Consider the following 10063-nt stretch of genomic DNA (forward strand, 5'->3'; position numbering starts at 1 on the left):
AAGAGCTTTGCAAGGAAGAAAGTTAAAATGTGCTACCTCACGCCTTACAGTCAAATTAGATTTTACCTACTGGGAGCATTAATCTATTTCTAAATATCTTTCTTTAGATAAAATGTTTGCTCTTACACATCCTTGAGTGGGCACCACTCAATTCTTCTTCTAAACACATAACATCTAGAAGACTTGAACAAAAACATAATGCAACATCACCATTAAAAGAGCCATGGACATCTGTAATACGCTAAGAAGGACACAACATCACCTATGCAATATTATAGCTGACAGTGTATGACCTATTTCATGAAGAATTCTTCAGTCAGACCCAAAAAAGGAAATAAGTAATGTTCAATTAAAAGTGGGTGGGGAGTTAAATGTCAATGTATAAAAGGCAAAAAAAAAAAAAAAAGGTTGTGGAAATATTCTAGGTTAAAGGAGGCTAAAGAGCCATAACAATTAAATGTTATAATTCACTTGAGACTGCTGAACTGGAGGGGAAAAAAATGTTGTAAAGGACATTACTGAGTCAAATGACAAACAAATACCGAAAGCAGACCGAATAAAAGTGTTGTACCATTGTTAAATTTACTGAAGTTGACACTGTATTGTGGTTATGTATAGACTACTGATATCCTTAAAAAAAATCACAATGCAGTATTTAGGGGTAAAGTGTCATGATGTATGTAACTTACAGCCTCAAATGTTTTAGAAAATAGACACACATCTATGTATGAAGAGGGTACAAATGGGATAAAATTTTATTAATGTATTATAGAGAAATCTAAATAAAAGATATATGGATGCTTCTTGTACTATTCTTATTCTTATAACATTTTAATAACTGTGAAGTTATTGTCAAATAAAAATTTTTAATAATAATGCAGTAAAATGCATTATTCTATGCATTATTTTATTTTCTCTGTGAAAGCCCCTTGATTGTCCTTCAAATAAAACTGGACATCTCTATAAAGATTACCTGCTTCCATAAAGAATTGCTTTAGTGCCTAAAGTGAACTTTTATAACATTCTGTTTTATCTTAAGTTAGGCTTGAACACGCCATTGAAGAATGTCACCAAACAGAATTTCAAAAGTAGACGCAGTACAAGTGCACCACCTTGTGGCTGAAAAATAAAATGCAAGATACTTTTACTTCAGTAGTATGTGAAGTTGTAAAAATATTCCAGAAAATAGCCTGGAATTTTAAAATCTATACTAGTTCATTTTTCCAACATGTAGACTTTGCAACTAAAATTACCATACACATTCAGAGCTCTCCAATACAATTTAAAGATCCTTAACAAAGAGCATGGAAGGCAAGATATATCAAAAAAGGAAATGTCTTAAAGTATAAGAAACCTACAAGTATATATGATGTCTTTTTATTTCTAGTTTTATGAAAATAAAAAATGTCTACTCCCAGAAAAGAAATACTAGGTGTCAGAGTTAGGAAAACTAAAGTAATTCCAATTTATATTTAAATGACATTTAAATATTTCTGTCACACCCTTTAGATAAGAATTTTGTAACAACTGGAGAGAGAGAGATGGCAAGAGAAAAAAGTGGGGGATGGAGGGAGACTCATGCTTAATCTGGTTTGGGTTAATAATCTTAGGATGACTTTTGTAGTCCTTTCCATTAGGGGGGAAAAAAAAGCCTGTTTTTATTTTTCTACTTCCTTTCTCACATCCGCAGTGCTCCTCCTTAAAGCAGCTTAATTTACAGTCTTGGCTTTGAAATATAAGACAGCCTTATATCCACCTCTGGGGTTTAAGTTCTCCAACCAGTATAAGTCCAACTTACTTTCTTTTACCCCAAATACAATTCCACTCTTGACCTTTTTTTTTTTTTTTACAACAAAATAGAAAATAAACTATTGGGATTGCATCAAAATAAAAGGTTTCAGCACAGCAAAGGAAACTATCAACAAAAATAAAAGTCAACCTATGAAATAAGAGAAGATATTTGCAAATGACATATCCAATAAAAGGATATATTCAAATATTCAAAATATACAAAGAACTTATAAAACTCAACACTCAAAGGATATTTTTTTTTAATCAGAGTAATACATTGGGGAGATCTGTGGAACTTAAGAACCACTACACATGTGAATTACCAAAAGTTTCAACTTTTGGTACTTTTAAAGGGGAAAAAAGTCAAATTCTATCCAAATAAAAAATACACAGGGGGTGCCTGGGTGAGTCAGTCAGTTAAACGTCCCACTCTTGATTTCGGCTCAGGTCCTGACCTCACAGCCCAGGATGGGCTCTGCCTAGACAGCATGGGGCCTGCTTGGGATTTCCTCCCTCCCTTTCTCTGTCTCTGTCTCTCTCTTTTTCCCCCTCCCTTCCTCTCTCCCTCCCTCCCCCACTCATGCTCTCCCTCTCTCTCTCTCAAAAAGAAATAAACATTAAAAAAAAAAAATACAAAAGGAAGATACCTCAAGGATAAAGAAACCAGACCAACCAGCCAGTGTCTTCCCATTTTGGCAAAAGCTGACCATCAGGCAAATTGGCATAACAAAAGGTGTAACTCTGGATTCTCTCCAGATTCCAGGGAATAGAAACAGAGGCTAAAAGAAGCCAGCCTATCATTCTATGAGCTTCCTACTATTAAAAATAAGAAACAGGCAAAGAAACTGGAGTAGCCAAAACAGAAAAAAAAAAAAAAAAAAAAAAAGTTGAAGGATGTACATTATCAGATTTCAAGACTACAAAGCTACAGTAATGAAGACGCTATGATACTGGAAAAAAGATGAACATATGTACTGATGGAACAAAAGAGAGCCCAGAAATAAACCCACATATACATCGTCAACTGATTTTCAACAAAAGTACAAAGGCAATTAACAAACTGAACGAATGGTACAAGTACAACTGGATATCCATACGGATATAATTTTCTTTTTAATTTTTTTAATGTTTCTTTTTTGAGAGACAGAGCATGAGTGGGGGAGGGGCAGAGAGAGGGAGTTAACAGAATCCGAAGCAGGCTCCAGGCTCTGAGCTGTCACCACAGAACCCCAAGTGGGGCTCAAACCCATGAACCATGAAATCATGACCTGAGCTGAAGTCGGACAATTAACTGACTTGAGCCACCCAGGCACCCTGCATATAATTCTCAATCAATATCTTGTATCATATACAAATACTAACTCAAAATGATCACAAACTTAAAAAATGTAAACCTATAAAATCTTTAGAAGATGCAGGAAAAAAATCCTTTGTGACCTTGGGTTAAGAAAAGATTTCACCAAAAGCATGGTCTATATATAAAAATAGTTGATAAATTGGATTTCCCCCAGATTAAACAAATCTACTCTTCTAAGGCGATGGTGACAGAATATATGACAAGCAAGACTGGCAGAAAATATTTGCAAGCCACGTATCTGATAAAGGACTGTATTCAGAGTATATAAAGAACTCTCAAGGGGTGCCTCGTTGGCTCTTTTGGCTGAGCGTCAAACTCTTAATTTCAGCTCAGGTAATGAACCCAGTGTCCCAAGACTGAGCCCTGCATCAGGCTCCGTGTGGAGCATGGAGCCTGCTTAAGATAGTCTCTCCCCTGACCCTTCACCCCTCTCCCCAACTCCTGTTCTGAAAAAAACAAACAAACAAAAACCTCTCAAATCACAGTAATGAAAATAAAAAATAAAGAACCCAATATAAAAAATCAGATCAGTGGTTAAAAAATTAATAGTCACTTGACCAAGGAAGATATACAGATGCAAATAAACACAATAATAGATATGTTCAATGTCATTTGTTATTAAGCAAATGCAAATTTGGAACCACAATACCATACCACTACACATATATTAAAATGGCTAAAATCAAAACAGCAGACAAATGGAACTCTCATACACAGTATCAGCAAGGATGCCGACATGCCCTAGCAACCCCCACTCCTAGGTACTTGACCAAGGACAATTAAAACTTGTTATGTTCGCACAAAAACCTGTGTGTGAACATGTATAGTGGCTTTATTTGAAATCATCATAAATTGTCAACAGCTCAAATGTCGCTTTATTAATTTTCTATTGCTGCCATAACAAATTACGACAAACCTGATAGCTTAAAACAACATTATGTACCATGTTAGAGTTCTGTAGGTCCTAAATCTGGTATGGGTCTCACTGGACTCAAATCAAAGTGTCCACAGGATGCATTCCTTTCTGGATGCTCTAGGGGAGAATTCATTTCATGCTCCTTTGGACTGTTGGCGGAATTCAGTTCACAGAGGTTGCAGGACCAAAGTCCCTGCTTCCTTGCTGGCTGCAAGCTGAGGATCATGCCCAGATTCTAGTGATGTCTCATGTTAGATGTCTCTGACCTCTTCTGTCTTCCTCTTCAACTTTTAGGAACTCATAGAATTAAATTAGGATGACCTGGATAATCCAGGATATGCTTTCCATCTCAAAGTCCTTAACCTAAACGAAATCTGCAAAGTTCCTTTTGTCAAATAAAGTAACATGTCCTCAGGTTCTGAAGTCAGAATATAAACACCTTTGGAGGGTCATTATTTTGGTTTATAAGATTACCTCAAATGGGAGTGGATTAATAAACTATAGTAAACCCACACAATATAACACTAACTACTTAGCAATAAAAAGGAAGGGACGATTGATATACACAACACAAATGAATTTCAAATGCATTGTGCTAAGTGAGAGAAGCCAGACTCAAAAGTCTATATACTGTATTATTCCATCCATATGACATTCTAGAAAAAGAAAAGGTATGGGGACAGAAATCAGATCAGGGGTTTGCAGGGGTTGGGGATGGAGGGAGAAGACTACAAAGAGGCATGGAGGAAATTGTTAGTGTGATAGAACTATTCTATATTGTGATTATGGTGGTAGATAAATTACCATCCATTTGTCCAAATTTACAGAACTGTATAGCAAAAAAAGGTGAATTGTACTATATCTAAATTATACCTTAAATTTTTTTTAATTGAAATACCACAAAAGTCTTAGAGCAGGCTCAAAAATATTGAATCATATAGTGTTAAACTGTCACCTTCAAAAACTAAGAAATGGGGCAAAACAATCTTAATTTTTCTCAAAGGGCCTTTCCACAAAGTAAATCCATATCTCCACTGTGTCCCTCAGCAAATTTCTTCAGCAAAAGACAGCAAAATTTAACTCTTTTCTCCATTTCCTCTCTCCAAGTAACATTAAGCAAAGAGTCACAGTAAACTCCAGTTTTTCTCTGATCCATGATTCTCTAAGGATTCATGGTATAACTGGCCCCCTGCAACTCTGTTTTTGTGAAGAGACAATTCCCTAAATAGGGGGCTATAGTCTATATAAAATTGACTAAAGGAAATCAAAGAGGTTTTCCTTTTTGTTGTATCCCTATATTTCTATGTTTTCAAGGAATTAGCATGAGATTACTTTGTAAGTGCATTTAAAGGTACAAACTTGTGGGAGTGCCTGGGTGGCTCCGATCATCGGGTAAGGGTCTGACTTGGTCTCAGGTCAGAATCTCACCACTCATGAGTTGGAACCCCACATCAGGCTCTGTGCTGACAGCTCAGAGCCTGGAGCCTGCTTCAGATTCTGTCTTCGTCTCTCTGACCCTCCCCTGCTCATGCACTCTCTCTCAAATAGACATTAAAAAAAAAAAATTATACAAAAAAATAAAGGTATAAACTTACAAGATGTACAAACATGTTACTACTTTGTAGAGTCTAAGAATTAGGTCACAGCACTGTCAATGATTAGTAATACTTTTTGTGAAGGTTTCATGAAAAACGTATCCTTTCATTTCTGATAAACTTACCCTATTATGTAGAATAGTCTACACCTAAGTATTATGGCCTAACAGCAGTTTATAAAGGATATGAGAACATAAATGGTAAAATAAGATAACCAATTTATTACCATTTACTAGCCTAAAAGCACAGTCTATCCTTTATATTCATATATGTCTAAGAGAATTGAGCTTATAAAGAGTAATGTCAACATAACAAATTGATCTCATTTGTTAGAAAAATCCTTTTATGCTTGAAAATATATGTACAGTAGCTTCCTCTTAAACTATTTTTTGTAACTACTTAAAAATTTAGACACTTGTAAGCAACAAATTGTTTTTTAAAAAGCAACAGTAAAGAAAAATAATTAAAAATCACAATGAATTATTTCACATTCCTCAGGCTTTCATTTAAAAAAATGTGGGGAAAATCCCCAATACTCAGCAGTGTAAAGTGGAATTTTAGGAATACTTATTATTCCAGATTCAGAGTAAAAATCCCAAAGCAAATACAGCAACGTGTTTTTATCAATGCTTACCATGTAACAGGTACTATTCTAACCACCTTACAATCTTTTTCTCACTTAATCACCATCAAAATCCTATAGGTTAGGTGCTGATATTACCCGTATTCTCCAGATTTAAGTAACATGCCAAACATCAGAGAGACAGCAAGCTGTGGAGTTATGCTGGCAGGCATTATTAAATTTAAATTATGCAGGCAGTTTAATTCTACAACCTTGACTCTCTGCATTTATTTAGACTTGCTACTACCTGCAGAAATACTTCTCCACGTAGTAATACCTAAAAATTACAGGTAGCCGTAGCCATATACATATTCATATGGCTAATATGTATCTCAAAGCATAAAGTCAGTTTTCACTCTGAATTTGATCTCAAGGCCCCAGAGAAAAATACTTCCTTCTTCTTGGGTAAACTTATGCTTTTAAAGCATCAAGACAGAATTATTTTAAAAATTGGAATTTCAATGAAAAGACAGGCATGACAGACAACAAAAGACGCATAATCCACAAGAAAGGGAAGATCTGAGACAGACGGGAATGAAAAGGCAGGAAACATTTCTAACTGTATACCTTTTTGTACTATTTTGTACTGTTTGAATTATATTCCCCACTGAGGCATTTTATTTGCACATATGTACTACACACTCAGAAAAAAGAATCCCAGGATTGTCCCTTCTGTGGGTTTATATCTTGCTTCTTTATCGTCCATGATGCCAGCTGAGGTTGTCAGTACAATGAAAGCAATCTGGTGGGACAGGAGCAGACTAGTCTGCCATTTTCCTAGATCTTTGAGTCATATATCAAATCTGGGCCTGATCACTGCCCACTTGTTTAACCTGCCCGTGAGATTCAAACAATTTTCCCAGCTCTGTTATCAATGATTTCAAGTTTGCCAATGTAACCATGCTTCATCATCACAGTTGGAAAACGGACTATGACTTTGGAGCATGGCCTAGAAAGACCCTAGAACATGGCGTTTGTCCCACTTTTTGGCATTGTTTTTACTTCAATTTTTTGGTGCTGCCAATGCTCTTGAAAGCATGTGCCAAGGCATTCATGCCCACCATCACAGCGGCATGGAAGGATGGTACTTTTTATATTTTTTAAACCATACCCATGTATTTGACTATTCACTTTAAAAAAATTAATGGAAGTACAGATTCACACAAGTTTGTAACAGAAAACAAAGGAGGGAATAAAAAGAAATTAAGGAAATAAATATACAGACCAAATTTACTGAGTAAGAACAGTCTAATCAAGAATTGTGAAAACAATATTCTAAGGGAATTCTTGATGACTATAAAGAGGAATATGGCAAAATGAAAATTAAAAGAGTACGTCAGAGCCCTACCTTAAAACTTAGACCAAAATAAATTTCAAATGAATCAAAGATTTAAACATTTAACAATCCATAAAGTACTAAAAGAAAATATGAAGAATACTTTTTATAATTTCAGAATAGAGGCCTTTTCTAAATATAAAATAAAAAGCAGAAAATATAATAACAAAATTAGACTATATAAACATGAAATATTTATGCATGCAAAAAAAAGTAAAAGCCTTAAAAGTATTTTTAAAAAAAGCAACAAGCAAAAAGTAATTGCAACCCATATCACCAACAATATATTTAAAAGGCCAGTCTTCCAACTACATACAAAGGATAAAAAAATGAGAGTTCACAGAAAACTCCAACAGCTCTATGTGTCGAAAGATGGTTATTCATTCATAATAAGAGAATACAAATTAAAATTCCAATGAGATGCTATCTTTTTTTAATTTTTATTTTTGAGAGAGCATGAGTGTGGGAGAGGCAGAGAGAGAGAGGGACAGAGAATCCCAAGTAGGCTCTGTACTCACAGTAGCAAGCCCAACATGGGGCTCAAACTCAAGAACTGCGAGATCATGCCCTGAGCCAAAGTGAGATGTTCAACCAACTTAGCCACCCAGGTGCCCAGAGATACTATTTTTTTAATCTATCAAATGAACAAAGATCAAAATTAAAGAGTAGGAACACATACACTCCACATGTAGAGGTACAAATCAGTTAAAACTCTGTGAGTCAATTATGGCAAAATCTTTAAAGATTTCCAATGTGCAAACATCTGACTCAATAATTAACTTCTAGATGTTTATGCTACACATAAACACAGAGGAACAACATTACTTATATACGGAAATATTTATAACATTTGTAGTAACAAAAGAGTAAACAACTTAAACGTCCACCAATAGACCGTTAAATTTTTGCTACGTACAACAATGGAATAGTATACAGGTATATACAGGAAGCCTTACATGTACTAGGTAGAACAAAACCCAAGGAAAGACATTCTATTATATGGAAAAAATTAAGTGGGAAAGGTATGGAATCGTTTGCACAATATGCTGCCATTTTGTGTGAAAAGAAAAAATACATACACACATATATTTGTAAACTATGAAATATCTCTGGGAGGATACACAAGAACCTGGCTTACTGTTCCTGCAGGAACAGGAAGGGATGAAATGGGTAAAAGGAAAAAGATTTATTTTCACTATATATTTTAAAAACTTTTGTACTATGTACATGCATTCAAATAAATAAGCTCTTAAATAAGAGACACTAGATACATGGTTATGTGTGAAAATGTCCTTATTTTCTGGAAATTCACACAAATATTCAAAATTACTATAATTCACTTTATAATACTTCAAGAAAAAAGAGGAAGCAAAATGGAAAATTGAAAATTGCTATAATCACTAAATCTAGCCAATAGGTATATGGGAGTGTCATTACACTATTATTCTCTGTACTTTTCTATACCCTTGAAACTTTTCATAATAAAAGTAAACAAAAACAAAAACAAACCTAATACAGTGTAATTCCTTTTTTCTAACTCAGACAAGTAATGTCATTTGCCTGGAAAAAAAAATCTTATTAACACAGGGAAGCACCTTTAAGTTATATATAATTGAAGCATTTTAGGTTAACATAAAACAGAACTGTTACCTTCCTTCACCAATCTTTGCATCTAAGGCCACAGCCTTACCTTTATTGTGAATTCACAGAACACAGGTCAGTTTCATCCTAGTCACATAAACTATTTCTACTTTTGGCTTATTTAAGGTGCAAAAATCTGAGTGCAAAAAAATTAGCCTTTATATTTATTCAATGTTCCCCAAACTTTTAATTGTTATCCCATAGCTAACTGGTAACTTTTTTAATAACTCCACTTTGAGTTTTTCAAAGCAATCAACTTATCAACTATTCTTTTCATATTGGTATTTCCTCTGTTTATATGTTTAACTAAATTATGCAACTACCATAACTGAACTGGAAACAAACATGAATGACTCTTGGTAAGCAAACACTTCAAATGGAGTATTTGAAGTTCACACGTGTATTAGACAAGTTCACACGTGTATTAGAGATATTAGGAGACAGTCATCAACAACGAGATTAGCACACTGTGAACATCAGTGAATTTATTTTTCAAATGAACTAGAAAGGGCAATTAATACAAAGAGAATCAGTTAAGTGATTAAGAAAAACTTAACTTTAAAATAGTGATAAGGAAATAGCAGAAAAAAGAAAAATACCTGCTAACATCTAACCAAGTCCTTGAGCAGCAAGATGAGGCAGTAAACTGACAGACAATAAAAATGACAACAGATACAATTTAAAAATTAGGTTTCTGGGGGCGCCTGGGTGGCTCAGTAGGTTGGGGGTCTGACTTCAGCTCAGGTCATGATCCATGGTTGGGAGTTTGAGCTCTGAGTTGGGCTCTGTGCTGACAGCTCAGAGC

The 10063-nt window shown here is 34.7% G+C and overlaps 1 protein-coding gene across 1 annotated transcript in view; it reads right to left on the reverse strand.

Annotated features, from left to right (window-relative positions):
• CAAP1 (caspase activity and apoptosis inhibitor 1) overlaps nt 1-10063 on the reverse strand; it is a 52052-nt gene that overhangs the window by 20276 nt on the left and 21713 nt on the right. The gene's annotated exons all lie outside the window — the stretch shown is intronic.

The sequence above is a fragment of the Panthera tigris genome, chromosome D4, assembly GCF_018350195.1.
Source record: "Panthera tigris isolate Pti1 chromosome D4, P.tigris_Pti1_mat1.1, whole genome shotgun sequence".
In the NCBI taxonomy this organism is placed as follows: domain Eukaryota; kingdom Metazoa; phylum Chordata; class Mammalia; order Carnivora; family Felidae; genus Panthera; species Panthera tigris.